Raw genomic sequence first — 26,550 nt, 5'->3', positions numbered from 1 at the left:
TAATTGCGTGTTTTAGCACTTAGCTAAGTGTTGCTAGCATGTTGTAACATGTTTCTAGTTTGTTGGTAGCATATTTACCACTTGCTGGTGTATTTTAATATGTTGGTAGGAGGGCATCACAGTGTAAAACATGGCACTTCCTGCTGCAGCAGGTGGCGCTATGACTATAACTGAATATTGGCATGTAGATGTCTTCAGGCCAGGATTCGTATCAAATATGTGAAGTTTGGTACAGATTGAACATTGTATGTTTGAGTTATAACATCTTCGTGTTTAATAGCTGTAATAGCATGCTTAATCACTTAGCTAAGTGTTGCTAGCATGTTTCATCATGTTTCTACCATGTTGCTAACGTTTAGAATATGCTGGCATATTTTTTTAGTATTATAGGCCTATGATAAATCTGTATCTATATTTCTGTTTCCGGCTAACTCCTGGCCTCAGCCACTAGGGGGCCTCAGAGACTTGCGGATATTTAGGTTTCTTACCCCATCTCATAAGCTGCGTGGCTGAAATCCACCAAACAAGTCTCTAACTAAAGAAAACACACAGCACAGGCTTACAGAATGTTTTCTAACATGAGCTTGTCTAGTTTATTAAATTCTGTCACCATAATACGGGGTTGTTTCTTATTGAACAATATTCTGCTGCATAAAACACAAAGTGGAATCAGTCCATTCATGTTACCTCAGAGGGATATGGTGTTGTTGTTGTTGAATACATTTTCGTGTTATGAACTGTTCTTTTTAGATCTCTGATTGAATGATGAGGATTTTTCTGAATATCATTAACTGATAAAAAAACAAACAACCTAGCCATTAAATACTCATTCTCTTAAGCTAACTAGTAACAGGGCTGCTGACAATTTGCTTGTATTTCCTCATTTGTAAGTCGCTTTGGATAAAATCTGATAAATGCATAAATGTAAATGTCAAACTAGCTAACATTAGGATTACTATTAGCCTGTATTAGGCATAATCATGCTGATAATATTCCATCCATCCCCAGAGATATGGACTAAAGTTTAAGATTGAGGGATTTATTCTATAATTCATAAAAATTATAATTTACATTTTTTAAATATGCCAATATACAATTAAAAAAGGGTGAATAAATAACATCAGTCTATCCTATATATTATAATTGATAAATATGATATATTAAAAAACTTTTTTTTAATGAAAAACCAGGGTCAACCTGAGGTTATTCTATTCAATAATCTGTACAATGTCAAATCATCATTCTTCTAGGCAGAGATGGAAACTCGGGTCTGTGACTTGGACTGGAGTCCAATGGAATGGAGAATTGCGACTTGACTTGGACTCGTAAACAACTAATTCGAGACTTGACTTGGACTTGAAGACAGAGACATGTAAAGAAAGAACACAAGTCATTTTGGTTTGGCGTTCCAGATTGCGTTCTCTCCCGCATGACAGCATCAAACACCACACTTTTCTATTCATTCCTCATTCATTCATTCCCTATCAGCATGTGCTGCAGCAGCAAATATCACAACAATTCATGTCTAAACACACCAAGCGTTGGTGTGACTTTGTTTACTGGTGTGACTTTGCAAGTGACTTTGTTTACTTTGGACACATGCTTTTGTTATGATTATGTTCTGTCTCCGCCCCTGTTTTGTCATTGGTTGTTTCCCTGAATGTGTGTCATCATTTTCAGCTGTCCTGTGTTTAACCCATGATTACATTTGTCATATAAACCCCTCATATAAATGCATTTCATGCATGCAGGTGTTTCTGCCATATCGTGTATATGTGCAGCTAAAACCTCCAAACTGTGAAACTTTTGAACAGTTTTATAAAAATGGCCATGTGAGGTTTAGTGATGGATCTAGACATCCAGTCAAATCAGTTGTTTATTTAAATAGAAGAAACTTTGAAATGGAAGCAGATGAATTGGATAATATCCAGAACACAATGGATACTGATGGTGTAATAGAAGATGGCTGGTGTGAGCTGTGTCCAGAGCAAGAGTTAGAGCGTTTACATTGTGAACAGGAAAGGTAAGACAAAGAACAAGTAGTGGAAGAAAATGAGGAAAATAATATTCCAGAATTAGCAGTAAGTAGTCAACAAGTTGCACATTTGGAAAAGAAGAACAAAATCATGTACAGAAGTGATGGTTTGGCTTTAATTAGATCTTTGAATGAGACATAGTTATCTTTTTTTTTTTTTAAATCAGATTTGACAGTGGTGCTCAAAGACGGTAATAGGAAAAAAATCCAGATCCATTACGTGTATTTATAACAGGTCGTGCAGGGACGGGAAAAAGTAATTTAATAAAAGCCATTCAATATGAATCAGTGAGATTGTTGTCAACAGTATGTCATCATCCAGACAATGTTTGTCTTTGTTAACTGCTCCTATGGGGATTTCTGCATACAACTTGCATGCAGCAACTATTCACAACACGTTTAGCATTGGGAAAGATGTTCACTTACCGTGCACTCCTTTAGGTGAAGAAAAGCCAAACAGTTTGTGTGCTAAATATATTGATCTGCAGATTTTAATAATTGATGAGATATCCGTGGTTGATCACAATCTATTGGCATACATTTATGGTAGACTAAGACAGATTATACAAACTAGGGATTTTTACCCATTTGGAAATGTGAGTGAAATTGCTTGTGGAGATTTTTTTTCAGTTGCCTCCAGTAAAAGGGAAACTGCTATATGTTGATGACCCGGGTATTAACTTATGGTCTAGTCCATTTTCATAGTCTATAGTGGAGCACATCTTTGTCCTACAATTGTAAAGTAAATGGTTTCTTTTCCTGTATTTCAACAACATATGAATAAATATAAAATTATATTTTGCTCATTTGGCACTCAAAACTGTATTAACTGTTTAAATACAGAACAGTTAGAGCTCAACAGTGCAACCAATTAAGCTACTTTTTCGAGTTAAATTTATCGCATGTGAGCGAGAAATTATTTGGGATCACTTATGCAACTGCATTTGACACCTTGACTTACAAACTTGTATACTGTAGTGTCATATGAATAAATGCTAAAGGATGCATACAACATTATGTACAAATGCCTTTAAAACATTTGTAGAACATTTTTTTCTAACAAATGAGCTTGTCTCATTGTAATTTTGCTGAAACAAATTAAGGTAAATATAGCTTCTTAACATCAACTTCAATATGCCAAGATCAAATTGTGTTATTTGTCACAGTACAATGAACATTGTTCATTATTTTAAGGCAGTAAGATCATCATCTTTACTGGGGACATAAAAGGGCACAGAATACCAGGAATGACCCAGATAATGACTTAAACATGGTACTTATTCATAAGATACTAACAATGTAGTAATACAAAGAATGAGACCAAATGATCAAAGATGGTCAACAAGTGCATGTTTCATATAGAGAATATCGCATTGGAAGGGGGAGTGGTCAGTTAATAATTTTTAACTGTTAATACATTTTTCATTGATCTCTGTGCTCCTAAATTTGACTGTTCCTAAGAAATGTGTAGTATTAGGAATTCTGCTAAACAAATGATAGCATTGAGCCCATATGTTGTTGTTATGCAGGTTTTGCTTTACCATTGATATAGTCTCAAAAAGCAAAAGACACTGGTAGTGGTACTCCTGGTTTACTGGGATGGGGTTCGATTCCCTACGGTGTCCTTTCTTATTGTTGTCACAACTACATACAATGAAAAGTTATTTTTATTACAATTATTGCATTTATAAACAATCTCAAAGTCTTCATACAAATACAACATAAATCATGTATATAAGTATATACAGTCATATAATTTAATTGAATTATAGTGATATATATGAAGATATGTTCAAACAATTCTCTTCTTCAAATCAATTGTTACTATTAAAAATGCAATTATGACTAATAACGCTGGGAACATTACATGCAAAATTCTTTAATACTCTGATACTCTTGAACATGTGAACAAATTTTTGTAAATACTTTTTTGTTTTATGCATACACACCTCTTCAAAAAATTGTCTGGCAAAATTATCTGGTAGGAACATCTACTCAAGGACTGGAGCAATTTTGTGATGATGGAGGGTGGGGCTTGGGGCTGTTAGACAATGTTAGAGATATTCTTTTCACTAGAACTTTTGCAATGTTATATACAGCCTCTTGCCAGATCCTGTCAGAAGATATTTGGTTTCAGACCCAAAGTCCCCAAACCATTGATATTAAGTCTGTCTGATATCCAAAATTAGTTAATACTGAATCTTGTCTAATATCCAAACCTAGTCATCAACCTTTCTATCAGTCCAGAGGTAAATCAGGAATCAAAGAGACAAAATGATGGTAAATATGAGCAGAGTTTATTGTAGGTTTTTAATTGCATCTTTCTCCATGCTTAGTTGGACTTTGTCTGATGAGTAAAGCTCAACAAATGTTAATATACCAAAGCAAGAGCAATGTAAAATTACTGCTTCACAAGAACATCCTGTGACATTGGAAACCTTCAAATGGAGACATTCACTCTTATCTCTAACTTACTTGTGAAGACAATACAGCATACAACCTAAAACAGAATCAAAGTATAATTATATGAATTGAAAAGTAATTCATTAATAATCAATGATAAATGAAATGATTAACTATTAATAATGAGAGAGATAGAGAGAGAAAAAAACATTATTGATGTGAATTAAGCACAACACAGACGTATGTGAGCTCTCTCACAGCTACACAGGTTGCCATTTTAAAACTCTGATAAGATCCTTAGATCCTTCAGGGCTAAGAGTAGAACTTTGTCTTGGACCTTTGTAGACCTATGTCAGAAATCCTAGCGACATCCCTAGTCGACATCATCATTAACCCTGTAGAGTCTGCAGTGTTTTTTGAGTTCTGGAAATGTTTTGACATTTGCACTTATTTAAAGTCTCAACGTATTCAACAAACTTTAGGCTACAATAATATGTGGGGAACACGTATGTTCACAATTGTTCTTTTGAGAAAATCTAGATTAAACATGGCTATTAAAATAAAAATAAATGTAAAAAAATGCTTCACTGATAAATAGATAAATTAGTAAAATATTATAAGCTACTCCCAGCCTTTGGCCACTGATCAGCAGCATGTTTTCAAATTTTGTACACCCCTAAAATCCTATACAGCTTAAATGCATTATAGACATAACAACATGACTTTGTAAAGCTGATTTGAAACAATGTGTACTATTAAAAGCACTGAAAGGAAATTCTCTTATATCATGTACTCTTTATATTATGAACTGCTATTAAGACACCTTAGATACGGGGAATACTGGGTTATAGTTTCTGTTTGTGTGTCTCTGTGCTATCAAATACCTATGATGAATGTATTCATTTAATTACCTCTTTGAATAAGCTGATCAACTGCCATCTTTATTATAGCTGAGACATGTATTTTCTATATCTTGAAGAGACTTATTTTCGTAGTGTGCTGTGTGTTTTGTCTAAATCTGTCTAGCACCTGCATAAGTAGAAACCCGCCTTCTACGCAATGCTGTTATCAACGTGTATAAAAACTCCTGCTCTAGACGAAATACACGGGAAGTCTCTGTGAATAGCATGTGTCAGTGTGTGTTCATTTAGACTCCTCCAGGCGCGCCTGAACTCTCTGTGGTAAATCACACTTTCTAGCTCATAGCAGCACAGAACTAAGAGTTAAGTGAAATAAAAGGCTGTAAAGGGCTGACGGAGGTCTGGAAGACATAATCTGAGATTCCTGGGATACATGGACATCTAACAATTTGGTGTCAGAAGTGAGATACTCCGGACCAGGGTAAGTGTTTTTCTGTCTTCCCTGGTGCGGTGTATCCCGAACCCGTTGTGGAATAATTTATAATTATAACTGAGTGATTATCTCAGTCTGTCGATAATCTGTACTCTGGTCTATGATCCGCTGTAACGTCATGCCTGCCTAATAATTGTGTTTATAAACTGTAGTATATTACGTAGAATTTGCAAGACTGTCTGTGTGGTTAGCCTAAGAGTGTTGTATTAGTATTGTTTAGTATTATTGTGTTACTGTGCGTGTTGTTTTCCAAGTATGGGAGGGTCTCCGTCCACCACGGCTCCCCAGTCTCCTGGAATGACACCCCGAGACTGGATAGAAGCCGTGTTAGGCGGATTATATACGGTTCCATATTTAGATTGCTTACATGGCTGGTCAGAGGCATGCTCGCCGCAGCTCCAAATCATTTCACTCCGTGGTTCCTTTGAGCCGCGTGTATTTGCTCAGATCAAACGAATGATTTATGACAGGGAAAGTGATCCGGATTGGGATTATGAATATATGTCAAAATGTTATATGGAATGGCTTCGCCTACTCACCTTATGGAATAAACATTATGTGAATCATGTGAATGATACACCTCGCGCACCACCATGTAGAACTAAAGTTCCGCCTTCGTATGCCACGACTACGAGGGAAAAACCCACATTTTTGTCCGCTCCACAAGTACCTCGTAAATCTCATGCTAAACCCCCCACACACCCAGCGCGAGCGCTGTCCTGTCGTGCATATCTCCAATTGACCGGTCCTGATTATCGTTTAGGCACATCATGTCATTATAGTAAGAAACCTGGCCACTGGGCTCATGACTGTCGTGCTAAAAAACGAGATTAGCCGCAAGGGAGAGGTCAAGGTGGCCGTGGTCGTGGTTTTATGGTAAGAGGTGGCCTGCAGTATTTTCCTGCACAATCTGTCCCATATTATCAGCCTGGTCAATATCAGCCCGCTCCTCATATGTATGGACCACTTCCCGTCCCCGCTGCTGCAGGGATGGCGAGGTCCCAACCAAACCATCAATCAGATACGTTTCCACCACCACCTCCTGTACAGCAGGATTATTATTACCACAATCAATAGGGATGCCCACAGAGCTCTTGTGACCCAGTGTGCTGATCATACCTTTGAATTCTTTTAATTTTAATTCTGTGTGTTTCCTTGTTTGGAAACTGAATGAAAGTGTTTTGAATTCCATGATGACGTTAATCTAAACACAGAGCGAGGGAGAGAGCGCGCGCGAGAGAGGGAGAGACGTGTGTGCTCTGTTGCTGCTCTCGCGGACAGAACGGCGCGCTGAAGGATGACGAACAGCTCCTTAACAGACCGTACCAACTGGTCGGGGGAGCAGAAGGGCACATTAACTGTAGTAGTTACGTCATTTTAACGCAAACGAAAGACATTTACATTTACATTACATTTATTCACTTAGCAGACGCTTTTATCCAAAGCGACTTACAAATGAGAAAGATACAAGCAAAGCGATATATCAAGCAGAGAACAATACAAGAAGTGCTACCATACAAGATCTATTAATTGAATTCCAGAAGAAGCAAAGTGCAGAGTAGAGGTGTAAGTGCATTTTTATTTATTTATTTATTTATTTTTATTATGAGTTGGTTAGGTGTTCATGGAAGAGGTGGGTCTTTAGCTGTTTTTTGAAGATGGTGAGAGATTCTGCGGTCCGGATTGAGATTGGAAGTGCATTCCACCACTGAGGAACAGTTAGTTTGAAGGTTCTGGAAAGGGACCTTGCGCCACGCTGAGTTGGAACTGCTAAACGTCGGTCGCTAATCGATCGCAGATTGCGAGAGGGAACGTAGGCCTTCAGGAGAGAGTTGAGGTCGGAGGGTGCTGTTCCTGACAAGGTCTTGTAGGTGAGCATCAACGCCTTGAACTTGATGCGGGCAGCTACAGGAAGCCAGTGGAGGGAGATGAAGAGGGGTGTGACATGGGTTCTCTTGGACTGGTTGAAGACGAATCATCTCAAGGGGTTTGATGGAGCTGGCTGGGAGGCCTGAAAGCAGTGAGTTGCAGTAGTCCAGTTTAGAGATAACAAGAGCCTGGACTAGTATCTGTGTAGCCTGTTTGGTGATATAGGGTCGGATTTTCTTGATGTTGTAAAGGATGAACCTACAGGACCTTGCAGTTGCTGAGATATGGTCTGTAAAGTTCAAGCCGTCATCAAGAATCACCCCAAGGTTCCTGGCCGTCCTGGTTGGCATGAGTGTGAGTGAGCCGAGCTGTACAGTGAGGTTGTGGTTGATTGAGGGACAGGCCGGGATCACGAGAAGCTCAGATTTTGCCAGGTTAAGCTTAAGATGGTTTTCCTTCATCCAGACCGAGATGTCCGAAAGGCAAGCAGAGATGCGTGCAGAGACGGATGGATCGTCAGGCTGGAAGGACAAATGGAGCTGGGTGTCATCAGCATAGCAATGATATGAGAAGCCATGAGACTCAATCACCTGCCCTAGAGATGTAGTGTAGATAGAAAAGAGGAGTGGACCCAGAACTGACCCCTGTGGAACGCCAGTTGTGAGTTGCTGAGTTTCAGAAATACCTCCCCTCCATGATACCTTGAAGGATCTGTCAGAGAGATGGGATTCCACCCAGCGCAGAACCGTTCCAGTGATGCCCAGGCTGGAGAGAGTTGACAGAAGGATCTGATGGTTCACAGTGTCGAAAGCAGCAGAGAGGTCAAGTAGGATGAGGACAGATGATCTAGAGGTTGCTCTTGCTAGTCGTAAGGCTTCAGTGACGGAAAGCAGAGCAGTCTCCGTGGAGTGGTTGCTCTTGAAGCCAGACTGCTTGGTGTCCAGGAGGCTGTTCTGTGTGAGAAAATTTGAGAGTTGATTAAAAACAGCTCTTTCTTATTATTGCCATTGTATATAATATTCAGGGACTGTTATGAATATGAGTAAAAATTATTTTAACGTTTGAATCATGAATTAATTTTCATGCATGAATTCGTAAATATGCCGGAGTGTCCTTAAGCGACTTAATGAGCAAACTGCATCTCACACTTGCATTCTCAGGCTCTAAATTTCTACACCTCTGCTTGTGGAAACGGCAGTAAATCATCCTAAATCTCCTAAATCAGCTGTTCAATGTGTCTCACTTTCTCTGTTCTCTCACAAGGACTCAAGGTTACAGACTCTGCCTAACTCTCTGTGGGCAGACCACAAGGACGAGGTTTGGACATGTGTAGTGTGTTCCTTATCAGGCTAAATCAAAACATTCTCATCTTGTGTATGTAAAACAATAACCCTTATCTGAATCGAAAACCTGTGAAAGATGTTATTGTTAATTCTCTGTTACAGCAAGGCGTTTTGAAGCCCTGTGTAGGCCTGTATAACACGCCTGTTAATCCTGTTCCCATGCCTGATGGCACGTGGCGATTTACACAAGACCTCAGGCGGATCAAGTTGTAATACTGATTTCTCCTATTGTCCTGATGTGTCTTCTATTATTACATTAATACTTTCACAACATGCATGGTTTAACGTGGTGGATTTGTGTTCTGCCTTTTCAGTCTTCAGCCACTATTCGCATTCACACATAGGGGACGCCAGCTGACCTGGACACGCCTGCCACAGGGCTACGTTGACCCCGTGTTTTCTCGTGTGATGAGACTCCTTGCAAGATCTCCATGACAACGCCCGTGTACTACAATACAGGACGATCTCCTTATCACTGCTGAGTCAGAAGCTGCTGGACTGCAACCTTGAGACTGGTAGAACATCTGGCTCACAAAGGATTCAAGGTTTCACATACAAAATTGCGACTATGTAAAACAGAAGTCAAATATTTGGGTTTTCTCTTATCAAAAGGACAGAGAAGGCTGTCGGACGACCGGATATTGGGGTTGTGATGACTTCTCAGCTGCCCGCTACAAAACATGCAGTGTGTGCAGCGGCTGGGAGTGCTCTGTTGGTAGCAGATGCAGAACGATTGGTTTTGTCACATCCTTTGGTGTTGCACACGGCCCATCAGGTGAAACAAGTATTATCCAACATTGAAACATTGTTGCCACTCAGTGGCTTGCTCAGTTGGGATAAATTCGCACCTTTAATATCTGTATACCATGTTGATATTTCTGTAAAGCTGCTTTGAGACAATGTCTATTGTAAAAAGCGCTATACAAATAAAATTGAATTGAATTGAATTGAATTGAAACACAACATTGGTTATGAGTCCAAAATGCAAAATGTTAATAATGTTTAGTCAAGATTACTTGATTGTTTAAGTAAAGACATCATTAGGGTCTACAGTGAAGGGTCACAGTGGTAGCTTGGCAGTACTGGGGCTTGAACCCCCAACCTGCTGATCAGGAACCCAGATGACATTAACTGTTAAGACACCCCACCATCATAGTTTTAATCTCATTCACATTTTTTTTACTTAACTTTATCATTGCATATCAAATATACAATTTGTTTTAAATGCAATAACAATATCAGGGAGTAGAAAATCTACCGTATTTTTCACATTCATAACCAAAGTTTTACAAAATTCACTAGGAGAAGATTAAGTAATAATCACAGTAGAAAACCAACACTGAAAGGTAAGCATTTTATCATTTATTTCTTGCAGCAGCAGATCAAAGGATTTAATCTCATCATTTGGAAATCACTCACTGCTGCTGAGGATGGTCCCGTATGGACCGCCTGAAGATCATATTGAGATTACTGAGTTTGGTACCACTTAACAACATTTATTTTAGTTCATGGCTGTCCAAAATTTAAGAACAGATAACATCTTTATGATAACTTTATATCTAATGATGCTGCAGTTCTTTTGAGAAAGTGTTTATCGCATCATGTCCTCGTTCTCAGGTGTGTCAATGTGCTTGTGTCCCAGAAAATTTCTGTTTGTCCTAAAACTCCTCGCACATTGTTAGCAGTGATGCGGTTTCTCTCCTGTGTGAATGCGCTGATGTTTATGGAGACTGTCCTCTCGATTAAAACTCTTCCCACACTCTGAACAGTAATACGGTTTATTTCCTGTGTGAATGAGCTGGTGTCGTTGGAGAATACTCATCTGTGTAAAACTCTTCCCACACTCTGAACAGTGATACGGTTTATTTCCTGTGTGAATGCGCTGGTGTCGTTGGAGATTAATCAATTGTACAAAACTCTTCCCACACTGTGAGCATTGATACGGTTTCTCTCCTGTGTGAATGCGCTGGTGTCGTTTGAGAATACTCATCTGTATAAAACTCTTCCCACACTGTGAGCACTGATACGGTTTCGCTCCTGTGTGAATGCGCAGGTGTTGTTGGAGCTGACCGTGGGTGTTAAAACTCTTCCCACATTGTGAACAGTAATACGGTTTTGCTCCTGTGTGAATACGCTGGTGTCGTTGGAGTGTGTCCGCTCGATTAAAACTCTTTCCACACACTAAGCAGTGATACGGTTTCTCTCCGGTGTGAATGCGCAGATGGTTATGGAGAGAAGCCTTTCTATAGAAACTTTTCCCACACTGTGAGCAGTGATACGGTTTCTCTCCTGTGTGAATGCGCTGATGGTTATGGAGATAATCCTTTTTACTGAAACTCTTCCCACACAATGAGCAGTGGTGAATTTCTTGTTTAATTGGTTTGGGAGAGGTGTTCATGTGGGAAATATCAAATGAGCTTTGGTGATGATTTGAGCTCTCTGAGGGTTCGACATCCTCACATTTAATTTCATCTGATTTCATCCCAGTTGGATCTCTTGATATTCTTGTGGAGGTAAACTTACACTGCATATGCAAGACAGCAGAACACCTGCAACAGGACAGCAGTCATGCCTGGATCAGGAAAAAAGACAAAGATGTCAGTGGTTCAATATTTTCAAAAAGTAAGTCACATTGCTTTAATTTTAAGCTGAATTTAAGAGTTAAATAAGAGCTTTCCTGTCTGGACCCTGACTTGTGCATTCTGGAGGGGATTTCAGAAGTGCAAAAGAGATTAGTCACTCAGGGCGAACAGTAGCTGCTAACTGTTGCTTGCTTGATGTTTAGTTGAAACCAGTTTTAGCATCGGCTGTCAGATAGGAGCTGTAACTGCGCTCCCTTGTTGCTATGAGCTGTTTACACGTTGCTAGATTAAACCGATTCAGTTATTCATATTCAGTTTCTGCCAGGAGTCACTCGTTAATGATTTGTGAGTTTGTTTTGGTAATTAAAGAGGCATGCTCAGCTGTGAAGCGCTCCCACCACAGTACTTTAGAATTGGGAAAATGCATCAGCGGAAGTGTCAGCCCTCGTGTGAAGCCCTTGTTGTGTGAAGGCCGAGCTTGTGACCTGTGAGTCTACCTGTGTGAGTCCACCAAGCAAGGACACCGACATCACACCATCCACACCGCTAAGTAGCACTTTCTTCCTCTCTCTACACTTCATCAAAAAAAAAAGACAATTCGTACTTTGTCGCTCCTGCTCAGGCTTTTATGACGGCCTGAATTCTTTGAGGTGAAAAATGACTTCATCACTAAACCTATTTTCTATCACTGCAATGAGAAAAATGATCAAGATTTCAGTGTACACCTGTGCACTGACTGGTGAGGTCTCCCCTGGTCCTTTACCTGACATGAAACCCAATCTCACATGTTTCATTAGAACGGCACCAGACAAAAGTTCCAGCATTGAACATCACTTTCACCCAATCATTCTCTTTAGACCACTGGAACTGTGTTTTCTTCTGTTTAGGTGGTAGTGCCGGGTTTTTTTTTGGCTTTTCTATATGTAAATCCCATTTAATTCAGACGATTTCTTACAGTCCCATTACAAACACTGACTCCTGTTTCCCCCATTTGTTTTTCCATTTGTTTTGTTGTGCATTTTCTATTTTCAAGGCCTATTGCTTTGAGTTTTCTATCCTGACATTTGCAGTCTTCCTTGGTCTACCCGTATGTTTTCCTTTTATAAGTTCCCCATTTTGTTTATACAGTGCTGTGAAAAAGTATTTGCCCCATCCTAATTTCTTCTGTTTTTCTGCATCTCTCACAATAAATAGTTTTAGATCTTCAAACAAAATACAACATAAAACAAAGGTAATCTGAGTAAACACACAATACAGTTTTTATTTATTTATTTTACTGAAAGAAAAAGTTATCCAACACCTATCAGTCTTTCACTTACTTCTAGGACTAGGACTTACTCCTGTGCTTTGGATCTTTGACTTTCAGTTGAGTTTCAGTTCACGGACTGAACGTCTTATGTGTTGGATTTCCTTCTTGAACGAGTTTTTAAATCCTTTCCATTGTTTCAATAGACGACTCTCTTGTTGAGGCCATGTTTCCTTTCAAAAAGTCCAAGGTTCAGGCCTGTAAGCGCTCTCTTTTAACTGCAGACTCATTGGCATTTTTAGACTTTAGACTACTTTTAGTGCTGGTATTTGTTTTAGAAATGCAAATTACAATGTGACTCCATCATTTTCTCCTCTATTTGATCTGGAAAATAACGGGAAAACTGGTATAAACGGGACAATCCAGAGCTAGGTGTGCGTTACTTGTTTTGAATACACTCGGGGACTTCTTTACCTCCATGTGTGTAACGCGCTCCTATCCGTGGATTTTCCCTTACTAAACCAGCCTTACTTTAATGAACTTACCTTGATCTTTACAGTAGAACGCAGTTAACCTCCTCAAATACACCCACAACGGATCAGATGGAACTGTGGAGGTAAAACCCTGTCAGAAATATTTGAATGTAAAGATGATTAGTAGAGTCGGAGAGCTCAACTCATCAATCAGCAAAACTGCCGCACGTCTTCTTCTATTTCTGTGAAAGTGTGGCGGAACGCGACCTAGACGCTCACAGCGACACCTACTGGAGCATTGTATTAGCGCTCCTAATCACCATAACAACAGAAGGCTGTTTTGCTAATATAGCCCCAGCTAGCAAGCAGGTACCGATCCACTGGATCATATTAGTCGGTCGGAACCACTGCTGGTCCACACGCAGACCAAATTAACGCTGATTTCAATCAATCAATCAATTTTTATTTCTATAGCACATTTAAAAACAACACATGTTGACCAAAGTGCTTCACATAATAGCATAAACGGATCATATACATGTACATTTATTCATTTAGCAGACGCTTTTATCCAAACGCTTTTATCCACTTACAAATGAGGATAAGCGATATATCAAGCAGAGAACAATACAAGTAGTGCTACCGTACAAGATCTTTTAATTGAGTTCCAGAAGAAGCAAAGTGTGCAGAGTAAAGGTGTAAGTGCAGAACATATTATATATATATATATGTTGTAAGTTTGTCGTTGTTGTAAGTTTGTGCTATTAATAAGTAAGTAAAGTTCCTGCAACGGATTATCTTTGTTGTGTGATTCTTTTCACGCCTCTACGGACACTTATAAGCCAAGTCGAAAGCACAACAGTATGTCTGAGTTATTGTAAAACATGTCAGTTCTTGTTGCCAGCAGGTGGCGCTATGAATATAACTGAACATTGGCATGTAGATGTCCTCAGGCCATTATTCGATTGAACATTGTATGCTTGAGTTATAACAACTTCCTGTTTAATAGCAGTAATAGCACGCTTTACCACTTAGCTAAGTGTTGCTAGAATGTTCTAACATGTTTCTAGCATGTTGCTTCCATGTTTAGAATTTGCTGGCATACTTTTATATGTTGCTAGGAATACATTAGTGTAAAACATGTCAATTCCTGTTGCCAGCAGGTGGCGGTATAATGAATGAATAATGGTATGTAGATGTCTTCAGGGCAGAATTCGTATCAAAGATGTGAAGTTTGGTGAAGATTGAACATTATGTCTGAGTTAGTGTAAAACATGTCACTTCCTGTTGCCAGCATGTGGCGCTAAGAAAAATCTAAATGCTGCCTTCCTGTTGACTTTAGGGCATGGGTTTAAGAGAAGTTTTTGTACGTATTGGCACGTTTGACATGTTTACTGAATTTCGTACATGTAGGTGAAACGTAGCGCGAGGCGCACATCTGTGAAGTTCTGTAGGTGGCGCTATCGAGCCATTTTGCCACACTCCATTCTGGAACCCCTATCAGATGTAAATTTTCACCAGTTCTGACGCATCTGCAAAGTTTCGTGAGTTTTCGGGTATGCTTAAGCCAGGGGTGTCCAATCTTATCCCGAAAGGGTCGGTGTGGGTGCAGGTTTTCATTCCAACCAAGCAGAAGCCACACCTGAGTCTATTGAAAGCCAAGATCAACTGATTAAAACAGGTGGAATCAGGTGTGGGTCCTGCGTGGTTGGAATGAAAACCTGCACCCACACCGGCCCTTTCCGGATCAGATTGGACACCCCTGGTTTAAGCCTTCTAAAATGAGATTCATTTCGGAAAATAATAATAATAATAATGATAATAATGAACGGAGCAGATCCAATAGGGCTTCGGGCCAGCTCGGGCCCTAATTATGGCTGCATTATCCTTTATTATAAATGTACCATTAGGAATTTAACAAACATATTTCACTATTAAAAATCACACAAAATAAGTTTATATCAACATGAAAAGTTTACTTACTTAAAATGCAACATAATGAAAAACTCCCTTCTTGAACGTCACTGAAACCGGTCTCAGCAGCAACCAACATACGAGACGAAGAGGACCGCCTTTTGTAATTATCTACTAATCAGTTCATTAATTCTCTTGTTGGCAGGCAGAACTCCTTGCATGGCCAATCACATCAAAGGAAGACCAGGGCGAGCTATTTTAGTGAATCATGATTTTGAGTTCAGAACACTTGAAATCTTAAGTTTGTGTATTTTGTAGGTAAATAAGTTAAACTAACATATTTTTGAGTTATGAGCCCAAAATGCAAAATGTTAAGTAATGTTTAGTCAAGATTACTTGATTGTTTAAGTAAAGACATCATTAGGGTCTACAGTGAAGGGTCACAGTGGTAGCTCGGCAGTACTGGGGCTTGAACCCCCAACCTTCTGATCAGGAACCCAGATGACATTAACTGTTAAGACACCCCACCATCATAGTTTTAATCTCATTCACATTTTTTTTTACTTAACTTTATCATTGCATATCAAATATACAATTCGTTTTAAATGCAATAACAATATCAGGGAGTAGAAAATCTACCGTATTTTTCACATTCATAACCAAAGTTTTACAAAATTCACTAGGAGAAGATTAAGTAATAATCACAGTAGAAAACCAACACTGAAAGGTAAGCATTTTATCATTTATTTCTTGCAGCAGCAGATCAAAGGATTTAATCTCATCATTTGGAAATCACTCACTGCTGCTGAGGATGGTCCCGTATGGACCGCCTGAAGATCATTGAGATTACTGAGTGTGGTACCACTTAACAACATTTATTTTAGTTCATGGTTATCCAAAGGTGTAACAATTATTCAGCAGTTATTTAACAATTCTGTCTTAGATTTCCAAAATTTAAGAACAGATAACATCTTTATGATAACTTTATATCTAATGATGATGCGATAAACACTTTCTCAAGAACTGCAGCATGTTCTCATTCTCAGGTGTGTCTTGTGTCACAGAAAATTTCTGTTTGTACTAAAACTCCTCCCACATTGTTAGCAGTGATACGGTTTCTCTCCTGTGTGAATGCGCTGGTGTTTATGGAGAGAACTCAACTGTTTAAAACTCCTCCCACATTGAGAACAGTAATACGGTTTCTCTCCTGTGTGAACGCGCTGATGGTTATGGAGACTGTCCTCTCGATTAAAACTCTTCCCACACTCTGAACAGTGATACGGTTTATTTCCTGTGTGAATGCGTTGGTGTCGTTGGAGATTAATCAACTGTACAAAACTCTTCCCACACTGTGAGCATTGATACGGTTTCTCTCCTGTGTGAATGCGCTGGTGTCGTTTGAGAATACTCATCTGTGTAAAACTCTTCCCACAGTATGAGCAGTGATACGGTTTCGCTCCTGTGTGAATGCGCAGGTGTTGTTGGAGCTGACCGTGGGTGTTAAAACTCTTCCCACATTGTGAACAGTAATACGGTTTTGCTCCTGTGTGAATGCGCTGGTGTCGTTGGAGTGTGTCCGCTCGATTAAAACTCTTTCCACACTCTAAGCAGTGATACGGTTTCTCTCCGGTGTGAATGCGCAGATGGTTATGGAGAGAAGCCTTTCTATAGAAACTCTTCCCACACTCTGAGCAGTGATACGGTTTCTCTCCTGTGTGAATGCGCTGATGGTTATGGAGATAATCCTTTTTACTGAAACTCTTCCCACACAATGAGCAGTGGTGAATTTCTTGCTTAATTGGTTTGGGAGAGGTGTTCATGTGGGAAATATCAGATGAGCTTTGGCGATGATTGGAGCTCTCTGAGGGTTCGACGTCCTCACATTTAATTTCATCTGATTTCATCCCAGTTGGATCTCCTGATATTCTTGTGGAAGTAAACTTACACAGCATATGCAAGACAGCAGGAGAACACCTCCAACAGGACAGCAGTCATGCCTGGATCAGGAAAAAAAGACAAAGATGTCAGTGGTTCAATATTTTCAAAAAGTAAATCACATTGCTTTAATTTTAAGCTGAATTTAAGAGTTAAATAAGAGCTTTCCTGTCTGGAACCTGACTTGTGCATTCTGGAGGGGATTTTGGAAGTGCAAAAGAGATTAGTCACTCAGGGCAAACAGTAGCTGCTAACTGTTGCTTGCTTGATGTTTAGTTGAAACCAGTTTTAGCATCGGCTGTCAGATAGGAGCTGTAACTGCGCTCCCTTGTTGCTATGAGCTGTTTACACGTTGCTAGATTAAACCGATTCAGTTATTCATATTCAGTTTCTGCCAGGAGTCACTCGCTAATGATTCGAGTTTACTGTGGTAATTAAAGAGGCATGCTCAGCTGTGAAGCGCTCCCACCACAGTACTTTAGAATTAGGAAAACGCATCAGCGGAAGCGTCAGCCCTCGTGTGAAGCCCTTGTTGTGTGAAGGCCGAGCTTGTAACCTGTGAGTCTACCTGTGTGAGTCCACCGAGCAAGGACACCGACATCACACCATTCACACCGCTAAGTAGCACTTTCTTCCTTGCTCTACACTTCATCAAAAAAAAAAAAGAAAGACAATTAGTACTTTGTTGCTCCTGCTCAGGCTTTTATGACGGCCTGAATTCTTTGAGGTGAAAAATGACTTCATCACTAAACCTATTTTCTATCACTGCAATGAGAAAAATGATCAAGATTTCAGTGTACACCTGTGCACTGACTGGTGAGGTCTCCCCTGGTCCTTTACCTGACATGAAACCCAATCTCACATGTTTCATTAGAATGGCACCAGACAAAAGTTCCAGCATCATCTCCTTGTCCAACACAGATTTGTGATTCATCACTGAACATCACTTTCATCCAATCATTCTCTTTAGACCACTGGAACTGTGTTTTCTTCTGTTTAGGTGGTAGTGCCAGTTTTTGTTGGGTTTTTCTATATGTAAATCCCATTTAATTCAGACGATTTCTTACAGTTCCATCACAAACACTGACTCCTGTTTCCCCCATTTGTTTTTCATTTGTTTTGTTGTGCATTTTCTATTTTCAAGGCATATTGCTTTGAGTTTTCTATCCTGACATTTGCAGTCTTCCTTGGTCTACCCATATGTTTTCCTTTTATAAGTTTCCCATTTTGTTTATACAGTGCTGTGAAAAAGTATTTGCCCCATCCTAATTTCTTCTGTTTTTCCCACATCTTTCACAATAAATAGTTTTAGATCTTCAAACAAAATACAACATAAAACAAAGGCAATCTGAGTAAACACACAACACAGTTTTTATTTATTTATTTTACTGAAAGAAAAAGTTATCCAACACCTATCAGTCTTTCACTTACTTCTAGGACTAGGACTTACTCCTGTGCTTTGGATCTTTGACTTTCAGTTGAGATTCAGTTTACGGACTGAACGTCTTATGTGTTGGATTAACTTCTTGAAGGAGTTTTTAAATCCTTTCCATTGTTTCCATAGACAACTCTCTTGTTGAGGCCATGTTTCCTTTCAAAAAGTCCAAGGTTCAGGCCTGTAAGTGCTCTCTTTTAACTGCAGACTCATTGGCATTTTCAGACTTTAGACTACTTTTAGTGCTGGAATTTGTTTTAGAAATGCAAATTACAATGTGATTCCATCATTTTCTCCTCTATTTGATCTGGAAAATAACGGGATAACTGGTATAAACGGGATAATCCAGAGCTAGGTGTGCGTTACTTGTTTTGAATACACTCGGGGACTTCTTTACCTCCACGTGTGTAACGCACTCCTATCCGTGGATTTTCCCTTACTAAACCAGCCTTACTTTAATGAACTTACCTTGATCTTTACAGCAGAACGCAGTTTACCTCCTCAAATACACCCACAACGGATCAGATAGAACTGTGGAGGTAAAACCCTGTCCGAAATATTTGAATGTAAAGATGATTAGTAGAGTCGGAGAGCTCAGATCATCAATCAGCAAAAGTGCAGCACGTCTTCTTCTATTTCTGTGAATGTGTGGCGGAACGTGACCCAGACGCTCACAGTGACACCTACTGGAGCATTGTATTAGTGCTCCTAATCACCATAACAACAGAAGGCTGTTTTGCTAATATGGCCCCAAACAGCAAGCAGGTACCGGTCCACTGGATCATATTAATCGGTCGGAACCACTGCTGGTCCACACGCAGACCAAATTAACGCTGATTTCAATCAATTAATCAATTATTATTTCTATAGCACATTTAAAAACACGTCGACCAAAATGCTTCACATAATAGCATAAACGGATCACATACGAGGAGACAAGGGACAACATCTAAAGAAGATAAATTAACAATTAATTTATAAATTAAATGTACTTACCTAGTTTTTTTTTAAGAAGAAGAAGTCGTCTATATTTTATACATTACAGCACAATGAAATGCTTTCTTCGCATATCTCACAGTACCCCTGGAGCAGAGAGAGTTAATGGCTTTACTCAAGGGCCACAGTGGTAGCCCGGCAGTACTGGGGCTTGAACGCCTAACCTTCTGATCAGGAACCCAGATGACATTAACTGTGTGGTACCACTTAACAACCATGAAGATGGTTTTGGATCTCAATTCATATGAACAGTTATGCTATGATAGCTTTAGATCTGCAATTACCATGAACAGTTTGCACTCAAGTCTCCATCAGTGAACACTGGATAAGTTCAAGAAAACAGACTTCATGCAAAAACTGTTCTAACTGGACCTGATTTGTTGAATAAGTTTTGGGCAAAATCCCAGACATCCCTTTTAATTTTCATTTCCTAAAAAAAAATCAGAACAATTGCTTACTATTGACATGACCTTGTGCTAACACATTAGCATATCAAATCCTGACTTCTTAATAACAAAGTATACCATTTATTTTAGTTCATGGTTGTCCAAAGGTGTAACAATTATTCAGCAATTATTTAACAATTCTGTCTTAGAATTCCTAAATATAGGAACAGATAAAATCTTTATGATAACTTTATTAACATCATTAGATATAAACACTTTCTCAAAACAACTACAGCATGTCCTCATTCTCAGGTGTGTCAATGTGCTTGTGTTGCTGAAGATTTCTGCTCGTACTAAAACTCCTCCCACATTGTTAGCAGTGATACAGTTTATTTCCTGTGTGAATGCGCTGGTGTTGTTTGAGATTACTCCTCTGTGAAAAACTCTTCCCACATTGTGAGCACTGATACGGTTTCTCTCCTGTGTGAACGCGCAGGTGTTGTTGGAGATGACTCTGGCAAGTAAAACTCTTTCTACACTGTGAACAGTAATACGGTTTTTCTCCTGTGTGAATTCGTTGGTGTAATTGGAGACTGTCCTCTCGATTAAAACTCTTTCCACACTGTAAGCAGTGATATGGTTTATCTCCTGTGTGAATGCGCTGATGTTTATGGAGAGAACTTGATTGTGTAAAACTCTTCCCACACTGTAAGCAGCAAAATGGCTTCTCTCCTGTGTGAATGTGTTGGTGTAATTGGAGACTGTCCTCTCGAGTGAAACTCTTTCCACACTCTAAGCAGTGATATGGCTTCTCTCCTGTGTGAATGCGCCGATGTCGCTGGAGAGAACTCTGGATAGTAAAACTCTTCCCACACTGTGAGCAGTTATATGGTTTATTTCCTGTGTGAATGTGCTGGTGTCTCTGGAGAGAATTCAATTGTGTGAAACTCTTCCCACACTGTGAACAGCAATACGGCTTCTCTCCTGTGTGAATCCGTTGGTGTTGTTTGAGATAACTCTTTTTACCGAAACTCTTCCCACACAATGAGCAGTGGTGAATTTCTTGTTTAATTGGTTTGGGAGAGGTGTTCATGTGGGAAATATCAGATGAGCTTTGGTGATGATTGGAGTTCTCTGAGGGTTCGACATCCTCACATTTAATTTCATCTGATTTCATTCCAGTTGGATCTCTTGATATTCTTGTGGAGGTAAACTTACACAGCATATGCAAGACAGCAGGAGAACACCTGCAACAGGACAGCAGTCATGCCTGGATCAGGAAAAAACGACAAAGATATCAGTGGTTCAATATTTTCAAAAAGTAAATCACATTGTTTTAATTTTAAGCTGAATTTAAGAGTTAAATAAGAGCTTTCCTGTCTGGAACCTGACTTGTGCATTCTGGAGGGGATTTCGGAAGTGCAAAAGAGATTACTCACTCAGGGCGAACAGTAGCTGCTAACTGTTGCTTGCTTGATGTTTAGTTGAAACCAGTTTTAGCATCGGCTGTCAGATAGGAGCTGTAACTGCGCTCCCTTGTTGCTATGAGCTGTTTACACATTGCTAGATTAAACCGATTCAGTTATTCATATTCAGTTTCTGCCAGGAGTCACTCGTTAATGATTTGTGAGTTTGTTTTGCTTGAGTAGTCGCTGTGCTCTTGGAGGAATTTTGGAAGGTCAGCCACTTCTGGGAAGGTTCACTACAGTGCTGAGTTTTTCCATTTGGAGACAACGGCTCTCACTGTGGTACGTTGGAGTCCTAGAGCCTTTGAAATAGTTTTGTAACCCTTCCCAGACTGATGTATTTCAGTCACCTTCCTCATCATTTCTGGAATTTCTTTCAACCTTGGCACAGTGTTACTCAGTAAGACTTTTTAACCAATTTCATGCTGTTGAAAAAGTTCAAGGTAAATGTTGATTTGATTGAACAGGGTTTGTTGGGTCTAGTCCAGCTGAACACCATTATCAATGCAGTTTCATAGATTTGGGAAATTAGTAACTACGAGGGCAAATACATTTTCACACAAGCCCAGTTGGTGTTGGATAACTTTTTTGCTTCAATAAATAACAATTATCCAATAACATAAAAATCCAATAGCGACAATTATTGAAAAACTGCATTTTGTCTTTCCTCAAGTTGTCTTTGTTTTATCTCAGTTTTTATAATTTAGTAGGAGATATACAAAAAACAGAAGAAATCAGAATAGGGGCAAATAGCACACAGCACTGTACTTGCACCAAATTTTAGACACAGCTGACTAGGAACAAACACCTTTTGCCACACTCCGTGTTGGATTTCCTTCTTGAAGGAGCTTTACAATCCTTTCCATTGTTTCTGTAAAATAACGGGATAACTGGTATAAACTGGATAATCCAGGGCTAGGTGTGCGTTACATGTTTTGAATGCACGCGGGGACTTCTTTACCTCCATGTGTGTAACGCGCTCCTATCCGTAGATTATCCCTTACTAAACCAGCCTTACTTTAATGAACTTACCTTGATCTTTACAGCAGAACGCAGTTAACCTCCTCAAATACACCCACACCGGATCAGATGGAACTGTGGAGGTAAAACCCTGTCAGAAATATTTGAATGTAAAGATGATTAATAGAGTCGGAGAGCTCAGCTCATCAATCAGCAAAACTGCCGCACGTCTTCTTCTATTTCTGTGAATGTGTGGGGGAACGCGACCTAGACGCTCACAGCGACACCTACTGGAGCATTGTATTAGCGCTCCTAATCACCATAACAACAGAAGGCTGTTTTGCTAAAATAGCCCCAACTAGCAAGCAGGTACCCGTCCACTGGATCATTTTTGTCGGTCGGAACCACTGCTGGTCCACACGCGGACCAAATTAACGCTGACTTCAATTAATCAATTATTATTTCTATAGCACATTTAAAAACACGTTGACCAAAATGCTTCACATAATAGCATAAACGGATCACATACGAGGAGACAAGGGACAACATCTAAAGAAGATAAATTAACAATTCATTAATTCATTTATAAATTAAATGTACTTACCTACTGGATCATTTTTGTCGGTCGGAACCACTGCTGGTCCACACGCAGACCAAATTAACGCTGATTTCAATCAATTAATCAATTATTATTTCTATAGCACATTTAAAAACACGTCGACCAAAATGCTTCACATAATAGCATAAACGGATCACATACGAGGAGACAAGGGACAACATCTAAAGAAGATAAATTAACAATTAATTTATAAATTAAATGTACTTACCTAGTTTTTTTTTTAAGAAGAAGAAGTCGTCTATATTTTATACATTACAGCACAATGAAATGCTTTCTTCGCATATCTCACAGTACCCCTGGAGCAGAGAGAGTTAATGGCTTTACTCAAGGGCCACAGTGGTAGCCCGGCAGTACTGGGGCTTGAACGCCTAACCTTCTGATCAGGAACCCAGATGACATTAACTGTGTGGTACCACTTAACAACCATGAAGATGGTTTTGGATCTCAATTCATATGAACAGTTATGCTATGATAGCTTTAGATCTGCAATTACCATGAACAGTTTGCACTCAAGTCTCCATCAGTGAACACTGGATAAGTTCAAGAAAACAGACTTCATGTAAAAACTGTTCTAACTGGACCTGGTTCGTTGAATAAGTTTTGGGCAAAATCCCAGACATCCCTTTTAATTTTCATTTCCTAAAAAAATCAGAACAATTGTTTAATATTATTGACATGACCTTGTGCTAACACATATTCGCATATCAAATCCTGACTTCTTAATTAACAAAAGTATACCATTTATTTTAGTTCATGGTTGTCCAAAGGTATAACAATTATTCAGCAATTATTTAACAATTCTGTCTTAGAATTCCAAAATTTAGGAACAGATAAAATCTTTATGATAACTTTATTTTTATCGCATCATCATTAGATATAAACACTTTCTCAAAACAACTACAGCATGTCCTCATTCTCAGGTGTGTCAATGTGCTTATGTCACTGAAAATGTCTGTTTGTACTAAAACTCCTCCCACATTGTTAGCAGTGATGCGGTTTTTCTCCTGTGTGAATGCGCTGGTGTTGTTTGAGATTACCCCTCTGTGAAAAACTCTTCCCACATTGAGAGCACTGATACGGTTTCTCTCCTGTGTGAACGCGCAGGTGTTGTTTGAGATGACATCTCTGTATAAAACTCTTCCCACAGTATAAGCATTGATACGGTTTCTCTCCTGTGTGAATGCGTTGGTGTAATTGTAGACTGTCATCTCGAGTGAAACTCTTTCCACACTCTAAGCAGTGATACGGTTTATCTCCTGTGTGAATGCGTTGATGTTTACGGAGAGAACCCCACTGTGTAAAACTCTTCCCACAGTGTGAACAGTAATACGGTTTCTCTCCGGTGTGAACGTGTTGGTGTAATTGGAGACTGTCCTTTTGAGTAAAACTCTTTCCACACTGTAAGCAGTGATATGGTTTATCTCCTGTGTGAATGCGCTGATGTTTACGGAGAGAACCCCACTGTGTAAAACACTTCTCACAGTGTGAACAGTAATACGGTTTCTCTCCTCTGTGAATGCGTTGGTGTAATTGGAGATTGTCATATCGAGTGAAGCTCTTTCCACACTCTAAGCAGTGATACGGTTTCTCTCCTGTGTGAATGCGCTGATGTTTATGGAGAGAACTCAATTGTGTAAAACGCTTCCCACATTGTGAACAGTAATATGGCTTTTCTCCTGTGTGAACACGGTGATGTTTATGGAGACTGTCCTCTTGAGTAAAACTCTTTCCACACTCTAAGCAGTCATACGGCTTCTCTCCTGTGTGAATGCGCTGATGTCGCTGAAGAGAACTCTGGATAGCAAAACTCTTCCCACACTGTGAGCAGTTATATGGTTTATCTCCTGTGTGAATGCGCTGGTGTCTCTGGAGAGAATTCAATTGTGTGAAACTCTTCCCACACTGTGAACAGCAATACGGCTTCTCTCCTGTGTGAATCCGCTGGTGTTGTTTGAGATAACCCTTTTTACTGAAACTCTTCCCACACAGTGAGCAGTGGTGAATTTCTTGTTTAATTGGTTTGGGAGAGTTGTTCATGTGGGAAATATCAGATGAGCTTTGGTGATGATTGGAGCTCTCTGAGGGTTCGACATCCTCACATTTAATTTCATCTGATTTCATCCCAGTTGGATCTCTTGATATTCTTGTGGAGGTAAACTTACACAGCATATGCAAGACAGCAGGAGAACACCTGCAACAGGACAGCAGTCATGCCTGGATCAGGAAAAAACGACAAAGATATCAGTGGTTCAATATTTTCAAAAAGTAAATCACATTGTTTTAATTTTAAGCTGAATTTAAGAGTTAAATAAGAGCTTTCCTGTCTGGAACCTGACTTGTGCATTCTGGAGGGGATTTCGGAAGTGCAAAAGAGATTACTCACTCAGGGCGAACAGTAGCTGCTAACTGTTGCTTGCTTGATGTTTAGTTGAAACCAGTTTTTAGCCTGTCATCAATTATTCCTTACTTATTTCTGGAAAATCTAAGTTGTCTGTCATTTTGTTTGTTGTTTGCTCAGTGTGCTGTGGTGAACAGCAGGCTAACTTTTCCGTTATTTCAGTTAACTTGGCGAAGTGATCTGGAACTGTAAAGTGGTCAAGACCTGACTGGATCTACTTTAGCTGTGCATTTACTGAAAAATAACTACACGCCTCAGAACGTCTGTCAGCCAATCAGAATCGAGAATTCAACAGCGCTGCGGTATAAAACAGTAAACACCACAGATAGTTCTGGTCCGTTTAATCACCGTTCTAAATTAATGCGCTGCCTATAAACAACTGTAATCTGGATAATCCAGAGGTAGGTGTGCGTTACATGTTTTTAATACACTCGGGGACTTTACCTCCACGTCGTGTAACGCGCTCCTATCCGTGGATTATCCCTTACTAAACCAGCCTTACTTTAATGAATTTACCTCGATCTTTACAGCAGAACGCAGTTAACCTCCTCAAATACACCCACACCGGATCAGATGGAACTGTGGAGGTAAAACCCTGTCAGAAATATTTGAATGTAAAGATGATTAATAGAGTCGGAGAGCTCAGCTCATCAATCAGCAAAACTGCCGCACGTCTTCTTCTATTTCTGTGAATGTGTGGCGGAACGCGACCTAGACGCTCACAGCGACACATACTGGAGCATTGTATTAGTGCTCCTAATCACCATAACAACAGAAGACTGTTTTGCTAATATAGCCCCAGCTAGCAAACAGGTACCGGTCCACTGGATCATATTAGTCGGTCGGAACCACTGCTGGTCCACACGCAGACCAAATTAACGCTGACTACTGAATAAATTAACAATTCATTCATTTGTTTATAAATTAAATGTCCTTACATAGGTTTAATCTTATCCGAAGATTTTCATCCAGTAATTTTACTTTCTCGTCGCGTATCGAATATAGACTATAAATCTTTTTTAAAGGTAGTAACAGCAATAACAGAGAGCAGAAATTCTAACATATTTTCCAAATTCATAACCAATGTTTTTCAGAATTCACTAGGAAAAGATTGAGTAATAATCACAATAGAAAGCC

The 26,550-nt window shown here is 39.5% G+C and overlaps 1 pseudogene; it reads right to left on the bottom strand.

The window, feature by feature from the left end:
• Positions 1-8,647: 8,647 nt before the first annotated feature.
• On the bottom strand, positions 8,648-26,329 carry LOC128615109 (zinc finger protein 850-like; annotated as a pseudogene).
• Positions 26,330-26,550: the final 221 nt, after the last annotated feature.

This window comes from Ictalurus furcatus, chromosome 11, assembly GCF_023375685.1.
Source record: "Ictalurus furcatus strain D&B chromosome 11, Billie_1.0, whole genome shotgun sequence".
NCBI classification, from domain to species: domain Eukaryota; kingdom Metazoa; phylum Chordata; class Actinopteri; order Siluriformes; family Ictaluridae; genus Ictalurus; species Ictalurus furcatus.
The sequence above is the reverse complement of the archived record's forward strand: the minus strand, read 5'-3'. Positions and strand labels throughout refer to the sequence as shown.